Source organism: Carlito syrichta, unplaced genomic scaffold (genome assembly GCF_000164805.1).
Source record: "Carlito syrichta isolate Samal-C Ts95f unplaced genomic scaffold, Tarsius_syrichta-2.0.1 Scaffold182653, whole genome shotgun sequence".
Classification (NCBI taxonomy): Eukaryota; Metazoa; Chordata; class Mammalia; order Primates; family Tarsiidae; genus Carlito; species Carlito syrichta.
The window spans coordinates 58,932-83,329 of NW_007126749.1; the positions used below are offsets into that span (position 1 = coordinate 58,932).

Sequence of the window (24,398 nt, forward strand, 5' to 3'; positions counted from 1 at the left end):
AGATTACAGGCTGAGCCACAGAGCCCAGCCCTACCTGTGATGTTTTTAAAACATGTCTGAAAATTATTTGATGCTCTTCCTACTAAGAGATGGGATCTCATTCCTCTCCTCTTGAAGATGATCTGGCCTAAGTGACTCACTTCTAACAAATGAATCATGAAGGCAGTGATGCTCTGTTACTTCTCAGCCTGGATCACAAAAAGTGATATGTGGGATACTTGCCCTGGGAACAGAGAATCCATGCTGTGAGGAAGCCCAAGCCACACTGACAGGCATACACAAGAGTTCCAGCAATAGCCCTCACTCTGGTCCCAACTGACAGCCGGAAACAAGCAGCAGACACATGAGTGCAGAATTCTCCCACACGATTCCAGCTGCAGCCCCTGTTTGCAACAGCATGAGATACCCTAAGGGAAACTGCCAGGCTCAACTCAGTCACCCCAGAAATGAGAGAAACAAAAATGAATAAATGCTATTGTTTTAAGCCACTAATTTTGGGTGGTTTGTTATGTAGCAATAGATAACTGAAACGCAACCATTCCACAGGAGCACTCCTTATCAATCTCTATTCTCTTACACAGATTTATTTTTCTTTGGAGCCCATGTCACTATCTGACAGAGTATAAATTTTTAAATTTAGTCCTGCTCTACCATATACCCTGGAATGTCAACTGTATGAAAGTAGAAACCCTGTTTTCTTTGCTAATATGTCCCCCAATACTTGGAACAATCCCTGGTGTGTGATAGTCACTCAAGCTCAAAGTGGATTTGTTAAATGAATGTACCATGGCCCTGTGGTGTGGAGGAGGCATCCAAGGTGAGCAGACACAGCATGGGAACATTAGGTATACTGGAGAGGACCACATAGGAGGTACTTCTTATCATCCTCGTTATTCTTGGAGATCCTTTCATTTCCCTTTTACTGGTCCTGAATAATGATATATTTTATATATCATTAATGAAAATACAGTCATTAACATACTTTCTTTTTTAAAAGCAACAATTTATTTTTGAAATAGAAATGAAAATTCTAGTGTGTTCATAGGATCTGGATTAACTTTCAAGTCTGTGAGAATGACTAAGGTTCTGAATGCCCTAGGGACGCTGTGTGAAAGATGAGAAAGAATCTGTTTCTCTTGTTGTACCCCTGAGCAAGCAATCTCCAGGCCAACACCAGAGCAATTCTGAAGAGGTGTTTGCCATAAGAGATGGAGCAACTTAGCTCTTGCACTTTGTTGGAAGAACGTACTCAGCCAGAAAGTCTCCTTGCAAACAACCAAATAGCAAGATCAGTTGGAGATCTTTCATATTTGTTCATTGCTGCCACTGTTTGTTGTTGTTGTTTTTTTTCTTGTTCAATTCAATTTTTTCCATGGGGCCATATCGATGTATTAATCAACACTACAGCAAATGCCATTGAAGGAAGACCGAATCTCAATGCTAATGGCAACTATTCATCACATTGTTTTTAGTGATTTGGGGTGAGATTTTGTTGCTATTCTTGTGGTTTTATGGTTAGAGACCCAGAAATGCCTGAAGCCTGCTCTACCATTCATTCAAACACAGACAGCTAAAGGAGCAGCAGCAGATGGAACTCCAAGTACCACTTTATTACCATCTGAGCCACACCCAGTAACCAGCATTATTGAGCTCACTGGGAAAGAGTGAGCTATAAAATCATTTGAGCTAGTTTAGCTCCTCACTTTCAGCCCCACATCCAACTTGAAGATCTGTGGATTCAGGCACACTGGGGAGTGAGACACTCTGGTAATGGGATCCCAAGTGGGAATCCAATAAGACACATGAAGAGAAGAGGACCAATCAGGGCCAGGCTGGAAGGAAGGGAGCTTAACCCCAAGATGCTGACTTTGTAAGGAACATTGCCCTGAATAAAATAGAGGCCAATGAGCTTCTTGGGCTCTGAACAGCAGATAAGTAATTTATATTATTTGCATGGGGTCAGGGATATAGAACAGATATTGGTGAAGGTCAAATCATGGGGAGAAGATCATAATGGTTTTTTTTTCCAGTTATGGCATCATTATTGTCAGAATCACCATTATCATCTTCAGTAGCATACTAAGAATTATTGTTTTAATCCAGGCACCTTGATAGATTCTTCTGAGAGTGAAGTTGTTCAGATGAACAAGACCTTTCGTAAAAATCAGAAATACCTAACACTTCTCTTTGAGGTGAACGTGAATGATACTAAGCAGAGCATGGAAAGGGTTGTCAAGAAATATGAGTTCTATAAAGCTCCAGAGGGGAAAGGAGACCTTCTCCTGTCTACGGACACTGGGGAGGCTTCATGAAGGACATGGAAGTTGATCTGAGCCTTGAAGTACAAGTGGGATTTTATAGATAGAATTTGGCAAGATGGACTGCCTGAACAGCATGAGGGGGACTGAAAAGGCAAGGGCCAGTAGACTGGGGAATTTCAGAGTGACTGGAGCAGAGTGAAATGACTAGAAACTGGAGAAACCTGGACCGGAAGTCAGTTATTGTGACCTTCTGAGTCATGCTCTTTCTTCTACCACACCCTTTGCAGTCAAGAATATTCTCCTGTTGAATGGAAAACCACATATCACCACTTTCAACATAAACTCATTTTTCTGAGCCCTCTATCCATTGTTTCCTCCTCCAATTCAACTTGTGCAGAAGCACATTCACAAGGACTATAAGGCCCATTCTCTTCATGTTCTTAACATCCAGAGAACCAGTACCAGGTTTGGTCTCCCTTCTTTCCTTATGTGAATGGTAGACCTGTCTTTTCTTGGAAAAAGACCACACATAGTGGCACAGTGTGGGGTCTGCAGACACATTTGCATCTTTTGGATGTGGTCCTGTGACTTTAGGGGAGAGCTTTTTTCCCCTGTGGGATGTACCGTACAGGTACATCAGACTTTAAACTAGTATGGGAACAATGATGGAGATTTTCCAACCTTGGTGACAATATAGGACAAAAAGATCTGTGTTCCCCAGCCCTGTCTGTGGAGCCTGTCCCTCATTCCCTCACCAGCACATAAGCCCTGAGGGGGAGTTCAGCTGTGTCATAGCCCATGGGATAAAGTCTTCAGGCTAATTTTCCTTAGAGCCTTCTTCATGTCCTTGTTCCTCAGGCAGTAGATGAAAGAATTCAGCATGGGAGTCACCACCATGCCCATCATGGAGGCAAGTGAATCCTTGTTCATGGAGTGGGAGGATGAGGGACTCAGATAGGAAGACCCCTGTGATGGTCCCATAGAAGAGGATGACAGACAGGTGGAAGCCGCAAGTGAAAAAAAGCTTTTTTTGCTCCGGGCAGATGGGACCCCGAGCACAGCAGACACAATGCATGTGTAGGAGACAAGGATGCCGAGGAAGGGAAGGAGGACGATCAGGTCCCCCACCAGCAGAATCATGAGCTGGGTGGGCTGTGTATTGGAACAGGAGAGCTGGAGCAAGGGAACAAGGTCACAGAAAAAATAAGGGAGGGCATTGCCAGCACAGAAGTCCATCTGGGCCATGAGGAGGGTGTGCAGCAGGGAGTGGAGGCTGGCGATGACCCAGGAGCTGCCCAGTGTCAGGGCACAGACACGCAGGCTCATCTTGGAGAAGTAGTGCAGTGGGTGGCAGATGGCCCCATATCAGTCATAGGCCATCGCTATCAGGAGGAAGTTGTCCATGTTGGCAAGCAGATAGACCTGGCCCAGGCAGGAGTCATAGGAGATGGACTGAGTCTGCGTCTGAATGTTCACAAGCACCTTGGGGACTGTGGCAGAGCTGAAGCAGAAATCCACCAGGGAAAGTTAGCTGAGGAAGAAGTACATGGGTGTGGAGATGGGAGACTGAGCCAATGGTCAGGATGATGAGCAGGTTCTCTGCAGCACCTACCAGGTACATGGCGAGAAATAGCCTGAAGATCAGCTCCTGCCTCTCTGGTTGGCTGGAGAACCCAAGGGTAATGATCTCAGAGATGCTCATGAAGTTTCCTTGCTGCATGTAACAAGTCCAGTCTCAGAATAGCAAGCAGTAGGTTCCCAGTCCACCTTCTCTCTCTCTCTTGCAATCTCTCAACTCAAATCTGGTCATAGTTCTGTGTTCTTTTGAGACAAACCTCAAAGAAGACTCTCAGCCTAACAAAGGAAAAACCTCAGCTTGGGGATCCTATAGCGTCAGGAGGTTTCAACATCAGAGTTTCAACTACATCACTGCTAACATTCTGATCACTCTGGACACACCAAGCCCCACTCATCGTCCCTCCATGAAGAATCGTGATAACATATGGCCACGTATTCATGGTGGAAGCAGCAAGGTGTTTTCTTAGCCCCCAAATTCTCATCACACTCTCATTCTTTGATGCAAGCAACTGATAGTGTGACTAAGTTAAGAGTTATACAAATGTAGTTTCCTCCCACTTTCTGAAGAGGCCTCCTGAAGGTGTTTTCTATATGGAATTCTGGAAGTACAAAGGCAAATGTGTAGACCCAGAGGGTCTTGTGTGTGCACACCCTCCTTCATACCCTCCTTCTTGCCTCTCCTCTATTTCATCTCCTTTGGTCTCTGATTCTCATAGATACTTTGGTCTCTGACTCTCATAGACCCTGACCTCAGTGAGCTGCAGCTGCTCTGGTTCCCAAGTCTGGGTGCCTTGGTCTTTGGGGTGATGCTTGGGTGCAGTAGTCAGAGCAAGCTTAGACAAAGGAGCCTGATGGCTGGGACAGTGCAGCCAACCCTTCTGTCTGGGCATGCCCAGAAAGTTTGTCATCTCTGGAGGGCGATGGAAGAAAATGGGAGTTGCCCCTGCAGATAACAAAGAGAAGCCATGAGTGTGACACTGCCAAGGTCACAGCAACCACAGCAAGGTCTTGTGGGTACCCTATAATTGGAAGCTAAAAGGGTCAGCTGAAGTTTCATCAGACATTAAGTAAAGTATTTTTCATTGTTTCAGAAAACAGAAATGAGAAAGGTAATTTGTAAAGAGGAAGGGAAGAAAGAAAGGCCAAGGATTGTATACTGATTGGGGGTTGGGGACACAGAGGATGGGGAAAAGTGATGGGAGGAGTTCTGGTCACTTGGGAAACTGGACAGGAGCTGAAATGGGGATACAGTCTTTGGAGGCCAACTTTGCCCCATCACCATTTTGCTGAGGCAGGGCCTGCTTGAAAGAAGGGACCTTACCAGTGCAGTGAGGCAGGATAGGATGCAGAGCTCAGCCCCCAGCAAGTTTCAGGTGGATTCTTGGTCTGTGTTGAGAGATGTTCCTTCTAATGGAAGACAGATGACTCATTTCAAATTAGTTTTACTAATTTTGATTTTTTGGGGGGATGAAGTCATTGAATCTTTAAGTAGGAGTTTTGGAGTAAAAATTGTCCATAAGGTGAAAATATAGGAGCCTAAGAGGGAAGAAATCTATTTGTTGAAAAGAGCAAATAAAGAAAATATAGACGGTACTTGATCTGATCCAGACTGAGTAAAGAACTTTCACTGGGTGATGTGAGAGAAAAGAGAACAGTACAGGACATTGTCCTTATTCCCAAGGGCTCATAGTCAAATAGATATGAGATCATCTGATTGAAAACAGCACCTGCTTCATATCATACACAGGGTTATGCACAGGCTATGTTTAATTTTATCCTCACAACAGCCTAGATGAAATAGGTATTATTACTCTTCTTTTGCAGATCAGTAAACAGAGACTGAAACATTTAAATAATTTGCTCCAAGGACACAAAGACTTGAGTCTGGGTTAGTTGGGTTTCAAAGCAATCCTAGTTCAAGTTCTTGGCTTTGCTTTCATCCAAAAGACCTTGGAACAAGTGCTACTTTGAAACCTTAAGCTTACAGTTTCTGTAAAAATAGGTCCACCAATCCTGGAGTGAGTGTGGGTTAGGCCTGGAGTGGGTAAATGGGGCAGAGCTTAGTGTGAGAGGGAGAATCTGCTCTGGCAGGGAAGTGCTGATTGGTATGACTGCAGCCTTGACTCTGATGCTGACAAATGCCTGTGGGCAAGGGTGGTGTGTGCAGTGACAAAGGTTCTGTCCCTTACTTGATTAATAGTCCTTCCAAACCAGCAGGGACTCTGCCCTCCTTTCAATTCTTCATCTCTTTCCCATAGAAATTGGAAAAGAAAATCCTCTTGTTACTATTTCCCTGTTATTAGGAAAAGAATCTTACCAAATATCCCTATTTTAAGAAAACCAAAGATTACAATGTCTCATCCTGTCTCACTTACAGCAGAGAGGAATTATCCCCTAGCTTCTGGATCATGACTGTCACAAACATCTCCCAGTTTTGAAAATCTTTCCCTGACTCACATTCCCCTCTGTCTGTTGGCCCATTTTGTCTCCTTCGGTTGTTAACAAAAGTCTTCACCCTGCAGTGCCCTCCTCCCAGTCTCTCTCAAGATCCCTTTCTTGCATCCCCATAAATCCTCGAGACTCCTCTGGTCAAGGTTGCCCTTGCTACACCTGACTGTAGATTCTCAGGCCCTGTCTCAATGAAACCACAAGCAGATGGTCACAGTTGGCTACGCCCTTCTTCGTTGGTTTTCAAGGCACCACTTTGTCGAAAACCTCTCTTCCCTGACTGGTTACTTCTCTTGGTGTCCTCTGTTGGTCCCTGCCCGTTCCTCTGACCTCAGGTTGCTGAGAAGCCCCAGGGACTCCTTAAGCCTCGTCTCCTGTCTATTGACACTCAACCCCAAGTGGTCCCCTTTATCCCACATTTTAGATGCCATTCAAATGCTGAAAACATTTCCATTTCTATTCCAGTTTGGGAATTTTTCCTTGCATCCCAAGTGTATTTATACCCACCATCCTTCTCCCCGTCTAGCAGGTCTCTCGGATTTAACTTGTTGATCAGCAGCCTCAACCTGCGACTCCACTCCTCTGCTCTAGCCAAAACCTTGACATCCTCCTGACTCCTCTCTCCCTTACTGCCCACGTTCAATACGTTGACAAATCCTATGATCTATATCTTTGAAATTAATCCAAAATGAGACCACTTTCTCCCTGTGTTCACTGCTACCTCCCTGACCCACACAACCATTATTTCCATCCAGATTGCTGCAATAGCCTCTTTACTGGGTTCTCCGTTTCTGTCTTTGCCCTACCCAAACAGTCTGTTGCTGCTTAGCAACCAGAGTGAACGTTAAGAACTGGACGTCAGACTATGTGACTTCTCGGTTTCACATCCTCCAATGACTTCCCATCTCACTCAGAACAAAACCCAAACTCTTTAACAAATCTATGGGGCCTCGTACGACCTGGACATCTATCCTTTCCTTCCTTCTATCTTTCTTCTATCACCCCTTAACTTTCCACAGTTCAGCCACAAGAGCCTGCTCTCAGTTCCTCGACACCCCAAGACATTCCTACCCCAGGGTCTTTGCAATTGTTATCCCCTGGAATTTTCTTCCCTCAGTTCTTCACTTCATCCCCATATCTGTTCAAATGCTGTCTCTTTTCAGAGTTCCCCCAACCACCCATGTAAGATAGCTCTTGTCTCTGTCTTCCCTTTTATTTTTCTTTATTCTCATTTTTAGTTAGTTTGCATTCTTCCTTCCTTCCTTCCTTCCTTTCTTTCTTTCCCTAGTCATTCAGCTCATGAGACCCTGAACTTTGTTTGCTTGAACATGTATTACCATATTTCTGGATTTTAGAGTTGAATCTAAGCAATGGGAGATGCTCAATGCTCTCTGCCTTTGTGAAAGAATAGGTAACTATTCTTAATGGTCCCCTTACTGACGTTATTATTTAAAATTGGATAAGACTTTAGAGATAGTTATCCTTGATCTGACATCAGCCTAGTGTCTCCCAAATGTCCACGGTGTTTACTTATCAACTGTAGTATTACGTTCTTAACACTTGTCTTTAATCTACTCGCTTTGCTAATGGAGGTCCATTTATTTTAAAAGTAAATTTGTAGCATTGTGATATATAAGCAAGCAGTATTTTTTTTTAATTTACCTAGATATCATTACTTGCAGAAAATTCAGATTCTGAATCCTACTTTTTCTTGGTTACACAAAAGTAATGTAATGTCATAGAGGAAATGTGAAAACCCATCTGAGTGTTTCCATGAGAGGTATAAGGGTCAAGAGTGAACTCACTTCTCCCCAAGTGATCCATGCCTGTAAACCACCTAATGCCAGCTCCAAGGCCCCATACAGGCTCCACACCATGGGAAGCTCTGCAGTACCCCATACGCACCAGGACCCAGATTCCTGTTCCTTCAGGTCTGATTTCTGTTCCTGATCCCTAGGCAGCCAGCTCACAGAGTAACTTTGTTTCTTGCCCCCACAGCAGTTCTGAGTCTCTCTCTGGTGACTGCCACGGCTCTAGGATTATGTCATCTTGAACTCTGGACCTAGCTTATGAAAACCCAAGGGGTAGAAAAAAGTTCTTGTCTTTAACTTGGAGATCATCATATTTATTTTTCTCAATGACTGAGCCATAATGAACTCTGTTTGAATCATTTAGAAGTGGAAGCAAATGAAAAATCAAAAGTGCAAGTGCTAGGAAAAGATATATAATAGCACTAAAACCAGAAAAAAAAAAACCCATAGAAAAAGAAAAATAACTAGGGTAGGTAGAAATCTGATAACTGAGTCTTTGCAAAAGAGATGATAGACAATATCAATTTTGATAAACAAATAAGAAAAGAAATTTAATTAAGCCAGTATTTAGAAAACACACTTTATAGCTAGTTCAAAATTTTTCAAATTTAAGTTTACTCTTATTTTGAGTTATAGGATAATATGGCTTATCAAATAAAAATAAATGGCTACTTACAAATATGTTAAATATCCCTAAAGATGAAAAAAGTAGATAACATGAATATATACTAATAGACACAGAAATAAAATGTTACGAATAGTTTTTTAAATGGCATCTGATTCCAATGAAGAAATTTGTCCAAGAACCAATAAATTGTTCAGCAATAAAAAATTTTAAAATATAAAAAATAATGTCATTTAATACTATGCAAAATGGATACAATAATACTGTCTACTTAAAACTGTTGTGAGGATTAAGTGAAAAGCACATATGTGCTTAGAATCGTGCATTGCACATAGTAAACACACTGTGAACACATGCCATTATTTTTACTATTATTATTATTAAATTCATTTTAATTTTTATATTTTTTAGGTTTTTTTTATTTTAAAGATGTGGGGTACAATTCAGAATTAAGTATACAAGTGGTCATTGTACAGGCAAAGTTTGGGCCTCCCTTTGGTCCCCACTTCTCCTGGTTTGAGATCAGGTACCCTTATTGATGTTATGTGCGCCCCCTCTCTCCTGACAGTGTCCCACTACTGCCAATTCAATTCATCTTTAAAGGTAAGTAGGATTTTAATCCCAAACTAAACAATGACAATGAAAAGAATACTTTAGTTCAATTTTGCTTATACGTGAAAATGCAAATGCCACAAATAAAATATTTGCAAACAAAGAAACCAACATATTAAAAGAATTGGCTATCAAACTCAATGAAATCTTTTACCCTAGTGTATCTCAAAGAGAATAGGAAAATAATGTAATTAGTTCCTGATAAGACGTCCAGATGAATGTATCATTGCCTTATAAATTAAAACTCTGGAAACATTAGGAGTGTTTTTTCTTAATATGATAAACTGTGCATTTAAAACAAGAGTCAACATCATGTTCATTGAACAGTTTTCAGCTTTTTTCCCTAAAAATCAGAACAAGATAGGAATGTTCTCTATTATCATTTCTTATTTAATTTCCCCCTAAAAATGCAATGATGGCTATCCGAAAAGGTAAAAATAAATAAAACATAATATTTTGCAAAAGACTATCTTATTACTAACCTATTAGAAGAAAATGAAATATTGTTAGAAATAAAGTTAGTTTAGCAAATTTGTAGGATATACTACCACACAAAAATCAATTATTGCTTACAGATATGCCAACATTAAATAACCATTAGAAAAAGCAGTACAAAATTATTTCATTCTCACTAATAATGAAATTGAATATTTGTATTTGAATATAACTTGAAAAATAAAATATTTGTTAAAATAAAAAGTATAATTGATAAATTTCAGAATGTATAAGATATAAATAGACTATAACTAAAAATTTTAAATATATTCCTATGATCATGCTTTCCAAGAAAATGTACAGATATGTTACTCTTAATAATAAATTAGTAAATGTACACTATAGACCAGGCACTGCACTATGTACTTAAATATTATATCTTCAATTCTATCCCAAACTTATTGTTTGACCGGCTCTACTTCTGAGCTGGTCTTGGTCTTAGAGTCAGCACACATTTGATGTCTCTGCCCAGATTGAACATTAGAAAAGGCTGGAATTGCAAGATAAGAGAATTGCTAGAGAAACCTCCATTGCAAAGAGGACAATGAACTGAGAGAGATTGTCCAGAAATTGAGTCTTGAATGATGTAGATCTGTACTCTGCGAAAATGACAGGGTTGGATCCCTGGATAGCTTTCAAGGTTCCTACAGGTCTCAGGTTCTGCTTGTCTTTGAGAAGTGGAGGAGAAAGAGAAGATATCTTTAGGTCAAGGCATTTAAGGGCTTTGGGGGAGGAGTCTCTTTCTGCCCTCACATTGGCACTGACCTGTCCAGTTGGTCTGACTACTGCCAAACCCACCTGAGGCACCTACCTCCTCCTGAGCTGTTCCTCCTCTTTAAGGAGGGCAGAAAACTCACAATTTTATTGTGAGGGGCCTAGGGATACAAGCCTGGGGCTCAGGGAAAGCAAGATGAGAAACAAGTGGGTGGAAGGCATGGTGAGGGAAGTGTCTGTGGAGGGCAGAGCCACATTTCCTGATGCCTGGACCAAGGAGAGGTGCATGGTCCTCACCCATGAGTTATCTGCAGGGCTCTTCCTTGGGCTCTAGGGAGCAATCCCCAGTGAGCATCATTAGAAATAAATATGGAGTAATCGCCCAGAGTCGTGCTGGTCCCATTTCTCCTGGGCTCCAGTCATATCATCTCCTTAGGGTTGTTCCACTGCAAAGTGATGGCCTTCAGAGGTTTAATTTGCTACTTTTTGTCTCCAGGGAAGATCTTCAACATTTCTTACTTTTTCTCTTCAGTCCAGGGAATTTATCTTGATTATATCAGGTCAGAAACTCAAAGTTCATGTTGACCGCCATCTTGTGGCAAAATGCACACAGCGTAAAATTTACCATCTTCACCATTTAAAGGAAACGGTCAGCACTGCTAAGCACATCCACATTGTTGCGCAACTACCCTCCAGAGCTCTTTTCATCTTTCCAGACTTGAGACCTGGACCCATAAGAAAAGAACATCCTGTTCCTACCTCCTACTACCTCCTGGTACCCACCATTGCATTTTCTGTCTATGATTTTGACTCTTCTAGATACCTCACATGAGTGGAGTCATACAATATTTGTCCTTTTGTGACTAACTTACTTCACTTTGCATAATATGTTCAAGGTTCAATCATTCATATCATGCGTGAGATTTTCCTTCCTTTCTAAGGTTGTGCAACATTTGGACTGTGTGTTTATATCACATTTTGTTTGTTCATTCATCTATTGAGAGACACTTGGTTGTAAAAATATCTTGAAAGCCTACTTTAAATTCTTTTAGATGTATATACTTCTGTATATCGAGAAATAAAATTGCTGGATTACATGGTAATTCTATTCTTAATTTTTTGAGTAACAATCCCCATTTCCATGACTAGGACTTCCAGTATTATGCTGAATAGAAGTGGTAAAGCAGATATCCTTGTCTTATTTCTGATCTAAGAGAAAAAGCTTCCAGTCTTTCATCACTGGTTGTGACATTAGCTGTGGCCTTTAAACATATGATCTTTATTATGCTGAGGTAGTTCTCATCATCCTTCTTATTTAATATATTGAGTGTTTTTATTATGAGGGCATGTTGAATTTTGTCAAATGCTTTCTCTGCATCAATTGAGATGATTATGCAGTCTCCTTTTTCTCATTCTGTTAATATGGTATATATTGGTACATACTGATTTTTTGTCAATTGTTGAACCATCCTCACATCCCAAGAATAAATCTCACTTGAACATCATTTATAATCTTTTTAATATGCTGATTAATTCTAGTATTTTTATTTATTTATTTGATTGTTTATTATAGAGTTGCAATATACAAGTGAGGATTAGCTACATAAGTAGGCTGTAGGCAGAAGTTTGGGTGTCTAACTGGCCCTCTCTCCCCCTGGTAGTGGACCAGGTACCCCCAACTTTCTCTATCCCTCCCTCCCCTAGCAGTGCCCAGTGATTACTGATCCCACCCATGTGCTAATAATGTGACTAGTGATAAGGCCCAACTTATGAGTGAGAACTTGTGGTGTTCAGTTCTTTGTTTCTCTGATATTTCACTTAGTATGATAACATCTAACTCCATCTAAGTTGCTGCAAAGACCATGATTTTGTTCTTCTTTCTGGCCACATAATACTTCATCATGTATGTGTATATTTTAATTATCCAGTCCACTTTCAGTGGGCAGCAGGGTTGGTTCCATACTTTTGCTATTGTGAATAGTGTGGCGATGAACTTATGTGTGAAGAAGGTGTCTTTTTGGTAGAGCGATTTATATTCCTCTGGATATATTCCCAGGAGAAGAATTGCTGGATCATATGGAAAATCAACTTTTAGTTCTTTTGGGAGTCATCATACTGCTTTCCATAGAGGCTGAACTAGCTTCTTTCCTGACCACAGTGTAGAAGTGTTTCCTTTTCTCCATACCTTTGCCAGTACCTGTTGTTTTTTGACTTATTAATGATAGCCACCCTTACCAGAGTTAGGTAGTATCCTATTATGGTTTTGATATGCATTTGTCTGATGATTAGTGAGACTGAGCATTTTTCATGTGTCTGTTGGCTACTTGTATGTCATCTGTATAGATGGGTCTTTCATGTCTTTTGCCCACTTTTTAATGGGATTGTTAGATTTTTCCTTCCACTTCATTTGAGTTCCTGTAGATCCTGGATGTAAGGTCTTTGTCAGATGCATAATTTGCAAATATTTTTTCCCATCCTGTTTGTTTTGTTGTCTCTTTATTCTCTTGATGGTTTCTTTTGCTGTACAAAGCTCTTCAATTTGATGCTTGCTTTTGAAGATTTGGTCATTAATTTATTTCCTACTACGTTGTCTTATAGTTTGAGGTTTAACATTTAGGTCCTTGATCTGTTTTCAGTTGATTTTTGTATGAAGTAATAAGAAGGGGTTCAATTTCATTCTTCTGCATGTGACTAGCCAGTTTTCTCAGCACCATTTGCTACATATGGTCTCCATTCCCCAATGATTGTTATTGGTGGCTTTGTCGAAGATGAGTTGGATAAGAGACTGTGTTTTTGCTTCCCGAATCTCTGTTCTGTTCCATTAGTCTATGTTCCTGTTCCTGTACCAATACAATCCTGTCTTGTTCACTGTAGCCTTTTAATAAAGTTTAGAGGCTGCAAGTGTGATACCTCCCTCTTTGCTCCTCTTCCTGAGAATTGTTTTGGCTATTCATGCTTTTTTGCTTGCGTATGAATCTCTGTATTATTGTTTCCAGGACTGTGAAAAATGATGTTGGTAATTTGATGGATATTGCATTGACTCTAGTAGATTGCCTTGGGTAGGACAGACATCTTGACAATATTGATTCTTCCAGTCCATGAGCATGGAATGTTCTTCCATTTGTTTGTGTCATCCTTGATTTTTTTTGAGTAGCATTTTGTAGTTCTCACTGTAAAAATCTTTCACTTCTCTGGTTAGATGGTTGCCTAGATTGGGTATTTCATTTTTTTGTGGCTATTGTGAAAAAGTACTATGCTTTTTATTTGGTTCTCCACCTGCTTGTTGCTGGTGTCTATAAGTGCAACTGTCTTTTGAATGTTGATTTTGTAACCCAAGACTTTACCAAAGTCATTTATTAAGTGTAAGGAGACTTTTGACAGACTCTTTGGAGTTTTCTGGGTATAGAATCATATCATAAAGAGGGATAGCTTAACTTCCTCTTTCCCTATTTCGATACCTGTGATTTCCTTCTCTTCTTTGATTGCTCTGGCTAGCATTTCCAGCACTATGTTGAATAGGAGGGGTAAGAGAGGGGGCACCCTTGTCTTTCTAAGTTTATTGAGCAAAATGTTGGCTGCAGATTTTTCACAGATGACTCATTGTTTTAAAGAATATTTCTTTTATGCCTAGATGTTCAAGGGTTTTTATCAAGAAGGGATGCTGGATTTTTTCAAATGCTTTTTCTGCATCTAGTGAGATAATCGTGGTTCTTGGTTTTACATTCGTTAATGTGCTGAATCGCACTTACGGACTTTTGAATGTTGAACCAGTCCTGCATCTTGGGAATGAAGCCCAACTGGTCATGGTTGGTGATCCTTGTGATGTGTTGTTGGATCCTGTTTGCTAGAATCTTGTTGAGAATTTTTGCATCTATATTCATCAAGGACACTGGCCTGTAATTCTTTTTCCTTGCTGAGTTTTTGTCAAGTTTGGGTATCAGGATGATGTTAGCATCATAAAATGAGTTGGGAAAATTCCTTCATTCTTGTTGCCTGGAATACTTTCAATAAGATTAGTATCAGCTACTCCTTTGTATGTCTTATAAAATTCAACTGGGAAGCCATCTGGCTCAGGACTTCTTTTTGGCAGGGAAGTTTCTTATGACTGAGTCAATTTCCTGGATTGCTATTGGTCTGTTTAGAGCTACCATTTCTTATTGTTTTAATCTTGGGAGGTTGTATAATGCCAGAAAATTCTCCATTTCCTTTAGATCTTCCAGTTTATTTGCATATAGTACAGATGTTCATAGTAATCGCTGATAATTTTTTTAATTTATTCAGAGTCAGTTGCAATCTTGACTTTTTCATTTCTATTGTGCTTATTTGGACTTTCTCTTTTTCTTAAGTCAATCTAGCCAGGGGTTCGCCAATCTTATTTATCCTTTCAAAGAACCAGGTTTTTATCTTGTTGATCTTTTCTGTGATGTTTTTGTCATCTATATCCTGCAACTGTGACTTTATCTTAGTCATCTGGATTTTTCTACTGAAATTAGGTTTTAGATTATTTGCTTTTCTGTTCCTTAGATTTGATGGTAAGGTGTTTAATTATTATCTTTCTACTTACTTGATGTGTGCATGCAATGCTATGAATTTTCCTCTTAACATTGATTTCATGGCACCCCAGAGATTCTGATAAGACATGTCTTTGTTTCCAGGAGTCTTTTTATTTCTGTATTGATTTCTGTGTTGACCCAGAAGTCATTCAGCAGCATGTTGTTTAATGTCCATGTCTTGTGTGTTTTAGGGGAATCTTGTTTGTTGTTGGCAATATTTATTTTTATTCCACTATGACCTGAGAAGATGCATGGTATTATTTTGACCTTTTGAAATTTGTTCATGCTTAACTTAAGTCTTAAAATGTTTTCAACCTTGGAGCATGATCAATATGCTGATGAGTAGAATGTATACTCTGCAGATGTTGGGTGGATTGTTTTGTAGATGTCTATTAAATACATTTGGTTGAGTGTAAAGTTAAGGTTCCAGGTCTCTTTGCTGGTTTCTTACCTCGATGATTTGTCTAGGACTGCTAGTGGGGTATTGAAGCCTCCAACTATGATTGTGTGGGTGTCAATGTCCTCTCATAATTTGCATACTAATTGTTTTATAGAACTGGCTGTTCCTGTGTTGGATGCAAATATATTCAGATGGATATTTATTGCTGGAGGATTGAGCATTTTATCATTATGGAATGTCCTACCATGTCTTTTTAACTTTTGATCGTTTGAAGTCTGATTTGTCTGATATTATAATAGCTACCTTTGCTCTTTTGTTTCCCACTTGCCTGAAAGGTGAGTTTCCAGCCTTTAACTATGAGCCTGTGGTTGGCTTTTGCAGTGAGATGTGTTTCTTGGAGGCAGCAGACTGTTGGATCATGTTTCTTTATGCCACTCTATGCCTCTTCAGTGGTACAGTCAGTATATTCACATTCAAATTAATTATTGAAATGTGAAAGTTTATCCCTGTCATAGGGCTCTTAGTGGGTTGCTTTGCTTCCTTTTTACCTTTATATTCATATGTATGCATTTTCATTTTTTGTGAATGGTCTGTATGCTCTGTTAACTCTGTGACTGCCTATAATTTTGTGTTGAATATGACCACTCTTTTTTTTCTGTGTTCAACATCTTCTTAAGCATCTCCTGAAGGGGTGGTCTGGAGTCAGTATATTAGCTTAGGGATTGGATGTCCAGGAAGGATTTTAATTTTTTAACACTGATGAAGCTTAGCTTGGTGGAGTAGGAAATTCTTGGCTGCAGTTGCTTATCTAAGAACTTTAAAAATGGGACTCCAGTCCCTTCTGGCTTGTCGTGTTTCTGCAGACAAGACTTGAGCAATTCTGAAGGGTGTTCCCTGGTAGGAGGTCTGACCTTTTTCTCTTGCTGCCCTTAGGATTTTTTATTTCATGCTTACTTTGTGGAACCGATTGTGTCTTGGAGATGGTCTCCTCATGTGATACCTTGCAGGTATTCTGAATCTCTTGCACTTGAATGTTGCCTCTCTAGTGAGATATTGGACATTTTCTTGAATGACCTCTTGGAATGTTTGTTCCATGGCATTCTCAGTTTCCCTTTCTCCTTCAAGAATACCAATCAGGCATAGATTTGGCTTCTTGGCATAGTCTGTCATCTGTCTGAGATTTTGCTCATTCTTTTTGAACATTTTTTTCTATGTTTTTGTTTGACTGTGTTTCATATTTTGGTCTTCAGGCTCTGAGATTCTTTCCTCTGCCTGATATGCCCTGCTTTCTATGCTTGTTAATGTGTTTTTTAACTTCCAGGATATAGTTCTTCATTTCTAGTATTTCAGAATGGGTCTTTTTTAAATTGGCCAACTCCACTTTTACTTCCTGTATTACTTTAGTGAGTTTCGCTTTTAGTTTTCTGTAGTTATCTTTATTCACTTTAGTCATTCAGTCTCTAAGTTCAGTGAGTGCATCCAGGACAGGTCATTCTGTGGGGCTTCCACTGTTTGTGCACAGATAGCTGCTTTTTTGGGAGCTGTCTCTTTGAGACTCTGAGAATTTCCTATTGTTTTTGTTTTGTTTTTTCCTCATTTGTGGAGAGCAACTCTTCTCTCTCTCTTTCCTCTTTGGTTTTGTTACTCTGAAGCTAGTTAATGTCCCTTTGTTCTAGGGTCTTTTCTGTCATTCAGTATATAGATCACTCAGTGGAGGGGGCACTCACTTCTGCTCCATGCTCCACCCTGAAAAAGGCACTTCTGCTGAAGAGTTTTTCCCATGTTTAGTTCAGTTGGGTTGGTTTTCAGACCTTTGCAAGTCCTCTATAGGGAACATGTGGGGGGATGAATCACCTGTCTGCTGATTTGCTGTTTGCAACCCAGATACCCACCCACAGGGAATGACTTCAGGTGTCTCTTATGTCACTACCTCCCTGTTCTACTGGCACTCAACACTTGAAAGAGGGAGAGCTCCCTGCCATGGGGGGATCCAGCCTGGGGACACACAGGGTCTGCTGGTGATCCTTCCTAATCTGGAAGTGGAGTTACTGTTAGATGTTGGCAGAAGTCACCAGCCGAGTTTAATCCACAGGTGAGCTTTCCAAACCTGGGAGCCAGCCGCCAGGCTCCGCTGGTAGAAGATGTGCACTGGGAAGCTCAATAACAGGTTTGTTTCCAGTTCTGCTTTGGCTCCAGTCACCCACCACTGTGCTCTGACCAGGAATCCTCCTTCACAGGACCAGTGACTCCCGTGTGGCTTATATTGGGGGAACTGGCACAGAGTGTTAGGATCACTCATTCCCTCTCATTCACAAGGCAGAGCTTTGGTCCTTGTGCAAGCCTGGTGCATGGTGAGGGGTGGGATGCTCAGGATCCAGCTCCTGCCATCACAGCACTCTGCTTACTGGTCTCTATGTGTTCAAAGAGTCCTCTCCCGGGTGTAGGGTATTTCACTCACCCAAAACTGTTCAGGGTACCTGTAACTAATGGCAGCTGTGCCCTACTCTCTGTCTCACTCAGTGAGAAAGGTATCAGCCTGCTGCTCCACAGTGGCCATCTTGGATCCCTCGTACTCTTTCTTTCTGGTTCTGCAGGTGGTTCTGAAACTTGGCCCCACTGCTCTCCATGCAGGAACCAGCATGTGGTACATGTGTACTCTCGACGACTGACTCTGTTCTCAAAGGGGCAGTCTGCAACACAAAAGGGGGTATGTGGGTATGACTGGGGGGGTCTAGGGCCGCCCCCACCTTCACCCCAGCCTAGCACCAGCCTGGAGGCTTGCCAGGGTGCAGCCTCAAGTTGCTGCTGCTAACTGCCACTGCTGCCATTGCAAAAGGAAGAGGTGGAAAGACACCAGGAGCAGTACTCAGTCTAGAGCATCCCTACACTGCAACTTCTATTTGCTGGTATTTATAAACAATTTTTTACATCAGTATTCATTGGATATATTGGTCTGTAGTTTTCTTGTGGTGTGTGTGTATCCTAAGAAACTAGAAAAGAAAAATGAACTAAATCCAAAGCTAGTAAAAGGAAGACAATAATAAAGATAAGAGCAAGGATAGACAAAATTGAGAAAAGAAAAATAATAGAGAAAATCAATGAAATCAAGAGTTGGTTCTTTAAAAGATCAATAAAATTGATAAACTTTTAGTTTGATATCAAGGTAAATGCTAATCTCATAGAATGGGTTTGCAAGTGTTTCCTCCTTGTCAATTTTTTGGAAGAGTTTGAGGAGAGTCCATATTAGTTCTTCTTTAATTGTTTGATAGAATGCACCAGTGAACCCATCTGTTTTCAACTTTTCATCTTTAGGAAGTTTTTTGATCACTTACTCAACCTGCTTACTAGTTATAGTTCTGTTTGGATTATTTATTTGTTCATGATTCAGTTCTGGTAGGTTGTTTCTTTTAAGAAATGTGTCTATTTTACTTAGGTTATCCAATTTGGTGACATACAACTGTTCATAGTAACTTCTTATAATACCTTTTATTTCTGTAAAGTGTATAGTTATATTTTCTCTTTCTCTTCTAATTTTCTCTTCTAATTTTGTGTTTTTGTATTTGAGTATTTTGTACTGGAGTATTTTTTTTCTTAGTCTACCTAACTAAAAGTTTATCCATCTTGTTGATCTTTTAAGCAATCAACTCTTGATTTCATTGATTTTCTCTATTTTTTATTCCCAATTTTATCTTTACCCTAATCTTTATTATTATCTTCTTTTTTACTAGCTTTAGGTTTATTCTGCTTTTCTAGTTCCTTAAGATATAAAGTCAGGTTGTAGATTTAAGATCTTTCTTCCTTTTTAATGTAAATAGCACTGTTTTGCTGCATCTCATCAATTTGGCATTTTTTTTGTTTTTATATTAATTTTTCTCAAGGTATTTTCTAATTTTTTGTGGTTTATTCTTTGACCCCTTGGTTGCTTAAGAATGTATTGTTTAATTTCCATATGCTTGAGGATTTTATAGTTTTCTTTCTGCTATTCATTTCTAATTTTATTTCATTGTGATTGGAATATAGTTTCCATCTTTTTGGATTTATTAAGATTTATTTTGTGACCTAACATGTGGTTTATCCCAGGCAATGTCCCATATGCACTTGAGAAAAATGTGTATTTTACTGTTGCTGGGTGGAGTGTTCTATATATGTCTGTTGGGTCCAATTGGTCTATAGTTTTGTTCATGTTCTCTGTTTCTTATTTTTTTCTAGTTGTTCTATTTACTATTTAAAGTAGGCTGTGAAGTCTTATACTATTGTAGAACTATCTGTTTCTTCATTCAATTATGTCAATGTTTGCTTCACATATTTAGGAGTGCTAATGCTATGTGCATATATTTTCATAATTATTATATCTTCTTGGTTAGCTCACCCTCATTATGTAATATTTTTTCTTTGTTTCTTGATTTTATTTGGTATTAGTTTAGTATAGCCACTCCTTTGGTATTTTGGTTATTATTTTCATGTAAATATTCTGAGACAATTAAAACTGCCAAAGAAATCTTGACTTTTAGTGGCAGGCACTAGAGTTGACCTTAACATCAAGTCCCTAGGGTAAGCTGAGTTCAAGTTTTGTGGAGATGTGATCTCGATATGTTGTCTAGACTGGTCTTGAACTCCTAGGTTCAAGAAATCCTCCTGCCTCAGCTTCCCAAAAGGCTGGGTTTATGGATATGAGCCACTGCACCTGGCTAAGAGACTCACTTTATTTTTTTTATTTTTTTTTATTTCATTTTTTTTGAGTTGGAGTCTCATTCTGTCACCCAGACTGGAGTGTAGTGACTGCTCCCGGCCACTGCAGCCTTGACCTGCTGGGCTCCGATAATCCTCCCACCTCAGCTTTCCGAGTAGCCAGAATTACAGGCATACGCTATCACGCCCAGCTGATTTTTTGATTTATTGTAGAGATGCGGTCCCGCTGCCCAGGCAGGTCTCGAACCCGCGGGCTCAGGCAATTCACTCACCTCAGCCTCCCAAAGTGTGGGATTACAGGCTGAGTCACCGAGTCTAGCGAGACTCACTTTAGATCTAAGAATGTGCATAGATTGGAAGTGAAAGGATAGAAAAAGTAGCCGCTTATTAGATTCTATTTTAATGTAAATATTCTGAGAGAATTGAAACTATCAAATAAATCTTGACTTTTATTGGCAGGCACTAGAGTTGACCCTAATTCTGTGTCCCTAGGGTAAGCTGAGTTTATATTCTTAACCTCCCTGAAGTAGTGTGATTATAGCCTGAACTTCCTAAAGTTCATGTTCTCAGTTGAGGTCATTGTTTAATATTCAACAAGGGTTATGCCAGCAAGGTGGTGCTGTAGGAAAACATCAGATGCATGTCATCATTAATGGTATTATTTGAATTGCAACATATACTCACTAGCTGCTGATCTCAGCCACCACGCCTGCATTTCATCTGTCTTTGAGATCTGAAACTTTGGAAGTTTTGAACTTAGCACATAGCATCCAAGGTGTGGCAGAATGTGGCAAGTGCTCAAATATATTTCTTATATGATTGAGTGAATGACTGCAGAAACACATGAATAACTGCTTTGGGGTCAGCAGTTGGCCCCATGGCAATCGCCTGGGAGGACAGATTGTCTCCCACTAACCCTGTGGCAGAAAGGGGGCTGGTAGCAGTTAAAGATATTTCCTTTTGAACGTCAAGTGGCAAGTTTTAAAGACCCGCCAGGACAGTTTTGTTTGAAAAAGGTCAAATGGCCAGAGACTGACGGATCTCATGGGAATGCAAAAGAAAGAGCACCTAATTCACAACTGCTCTCCTTATCAGTTACAACCCCTGCTCACCCTGCATTTCCTGGAGACCATTTGTTCTTTGAAAGATCTGATTTTTCTGAGCACAACCTTGTAAGTTCCAAAGAAAATGTGTACTCGCTCAACACAACCCCCTCCTTTACCTAAACAAAGGCATAAGACCCCTCTTCTCCCATTCTGGGGGGCTTGACCTGGAAGCATTAACCCGTCGAGCCCACCAGCGTAATAAGGTTGCCACTTCCTATAATAGTCTCAGTATCATGACCTCTCTATCTTCCCGCTACACAAGGCACTGGGGACATGTAGTTCTAATGGCCAGTAGGGACAGTAGGGACATGCAGTTCTAAATGTGGAGCCTAGGAAAACACTCGCTACCATCCTGTTGGATGAGCGCACATTCTGTGCTCTCTTGCCAGACATGGTGCTGACAATTTCGTTGTCCTGAGAGCTCTAGGAGTATATGATCCAGGCTCTAAGAGGCAAAGAGAAGAAAAGTTAATGTACAGTTATGCATCTGCTGGAGTAGACACTTTTGGTGCCCAACAAAAATTCTGATAGGTGGTTTCCTAGCTGAGGGTTTCCCATGCATCAGTGATTGAGGACACTCTCTTCCCCCTTGCATGTGTTTGGCTCACTGAGGAAAAGCCAAGTGGTTTCTGTCCAAAGGGGCAATCCTTCCCAAATAAAGGGTGGAGATTGGTGGGAAAACAGCCCAGCTTCCCTGTCCCTCAATTGAATTCATGGTCAGTCAGAGGGTCCCCAGTGGGATGACTCCAGCTGCCCACAGCAGTGATCTGCACATTAACATGCTCTGTACTTACTTTCCTACTTTCCTTGAGTCACATCTCCAACTTCTCAAAATGCTTCCTGGGAGCACCTTCCAAATACACTATTTACATCCAAATCTTTGTCTCAGGTTCTGGTTTTGAGGGAAACTCAAATTAAGAGCCGTAGTATGTACCAGGGATTTTATGTTCAATGTGTTAGTTACTTTTCACACAAGCCATGAAATATGAATCAAATCCTTGTTAGAGACAAAAATGCTGAGATTCAGAGAAATTATGCAGATTCCTCAGGGTCACATAGCAAGTAAGTGTAGAGCCAGGATTTGAGACCATGCCTGTGTGGCTCCTGTGCCTGTCTCATTTCTGCCATTCCAAGATGTTTCAGGTGGGGTGGGCTTCAGCAGACCTCATTCCTCGGTCAATTCTTCCTTCACAACAATGTATGACCTTAGACAGACCTCTTGGCTGTTTTTGGTTTAAACCTCATTTACATTCCTGCGCTGGGGTTTTTCATTAGCTATTCTCTTACCCTAGAATGTTTCTCTGTATGTCAGAGGTCTCCAAGACAATCCTCAAGTTCAATGCTTTTCTAGAAGGCTCAGAGAACACAGTAAAGCTGTTATATTCATGGTTGTGATTTATTACAACAAGAGGATACAGATTAAAATCAGCAAATGTAAAAGGCACATAGAATGAATGTTTCCAGTTTTCTTCTCACAGTGGAGTTGTACAGGCAGCACTTAATTCTCCCAGAAACAATGTGTGAGAAGACATACATGCATTGCCCATCAAATACCTGTAAAACTATCTGGTATTGCCTGCACGCCCCCCACCCCCAGATATACAAAGAGACCCTTTGCAGGTGGGATATTTAAGGGTTTAAAGTTTATCTCCCTGGAGATGATCAAGGGTCATTTATTTCTCTGGAATGTGTAGTGTTTGAAAAATGCAGGCCTGCTGCATTTATCCTTTGCTGCACACTGTCATAGCTCTCTCTTGTCACTCAAGACTCAATATAAACATGACTTCGATGACCAACCAACCTGAACTAACTCTTCATCACTTTCTATCACTTTTTCATCACTGCTATTCTGACTACTGTATGTTTCCAGTTCATTTATTATCTACCTCTTCCTACTAGAATATATACTCTTTGAAAGTAGAGACTTTATTCATTGTGTTGTATCCCTAATGCCAAAAAACGGGGAATGCAAAGAATAGATACCTCTTTAAAAAAAAAAAAAGTATTAATAAGCACTTTTTGCTGAAGGAAGAAATACGGACAACAATGGACTGATTTCAAAGATCCTATCTGGCTCTAAAATACCATGAATCAAGTTACTTTTTATTTTTCTAACTACATTTTTGAGTCCTTATAAGGAAAGACTGTTTTCCCTATGATTATTCCACCTGAAATTTCTCAAGACAAGGTTAAACAAGAGCAGGTATTGCAAAAGCTTGCTAAATGCATGACTTCCTTTCTTTAATGTCTCAGGCGTCTCATGCTCACTTGGGGCTTTCCTTTCCCCTGCTTCCCCTTGTTTTTCCTGTTTTACATATATGACTTGCGAATTATACTGTTTACCTTACACGCAGTTGCTCCTATATTTTGAAGCTCATTTCACAAGAGTCTGGCCCCACCTGAGATGACAAGACAGTCTCTTTCCCCAAGAGTGGTGGTTTTATGATGACTAACTCTAACAGAAAGTTCATAATAACACTTAATGGTGAATATCAATCTGGAGTTGCCACATTTCAAATACTCAAAGCCAATGGTTACTGCATCAGACAGGGCCAAATTCACCCGGAGATGGAAAAGAAATTCTACAGAGTTGAGAATAGACTCCAGAAAGGATAGGCAGTGGTCAAGGAGTCAGAAGGCCATGGTCTTCAATTCAAGCATTTTGTGTCAGTAGTTAAAAGTGAGTGGAGGAAACAGTGCATATTTTCACTGCTATAAATACTGCTCCAAGGAACTTCTTTATGCAGTTGGACATAGGTCCTGGACATTGGCTCTGGAGTCTGACAGCCTGGGTTTGGATTACATTCCAACATGGATTAGCTGTGTGACATAGGGCAGTTCCTTCTCTCCTCTGGGCTTTAGTTTTTGCATCCGTAATATGGGGATAGTGATTAACATCTACCTCACAGAGTTATTGGGTTTAAATGAGCTACATATAGAAGGCATTTCAGATAGTTTCTGCCGTGTAGTGCTGGCTGGGGCATGTTTTGCTCCTGCTGGGTTATTCCTGAGGCTGCATTCCCAGGGAGGGTTACTAGAATGCCTTTCCACATAGGAGGGTCAAATCAGCTGGTAGCTCCTGAATGTTGCAAACTTTTGACCTCCT

General features: G+C 40.4%; 1 pseudogene; it reads right to left on the reverse strand.

Moving 5' to 3' along the window:
- Positions 1-3,050: 3,050 nt before the first annotated feature.
- LOC103252933 lies at positions 3,051-21,685 on the reverse strand (annotated as a pseudogene).
- Positions 21,686-24,398: the final 2,713 nt, after the last annotated feature.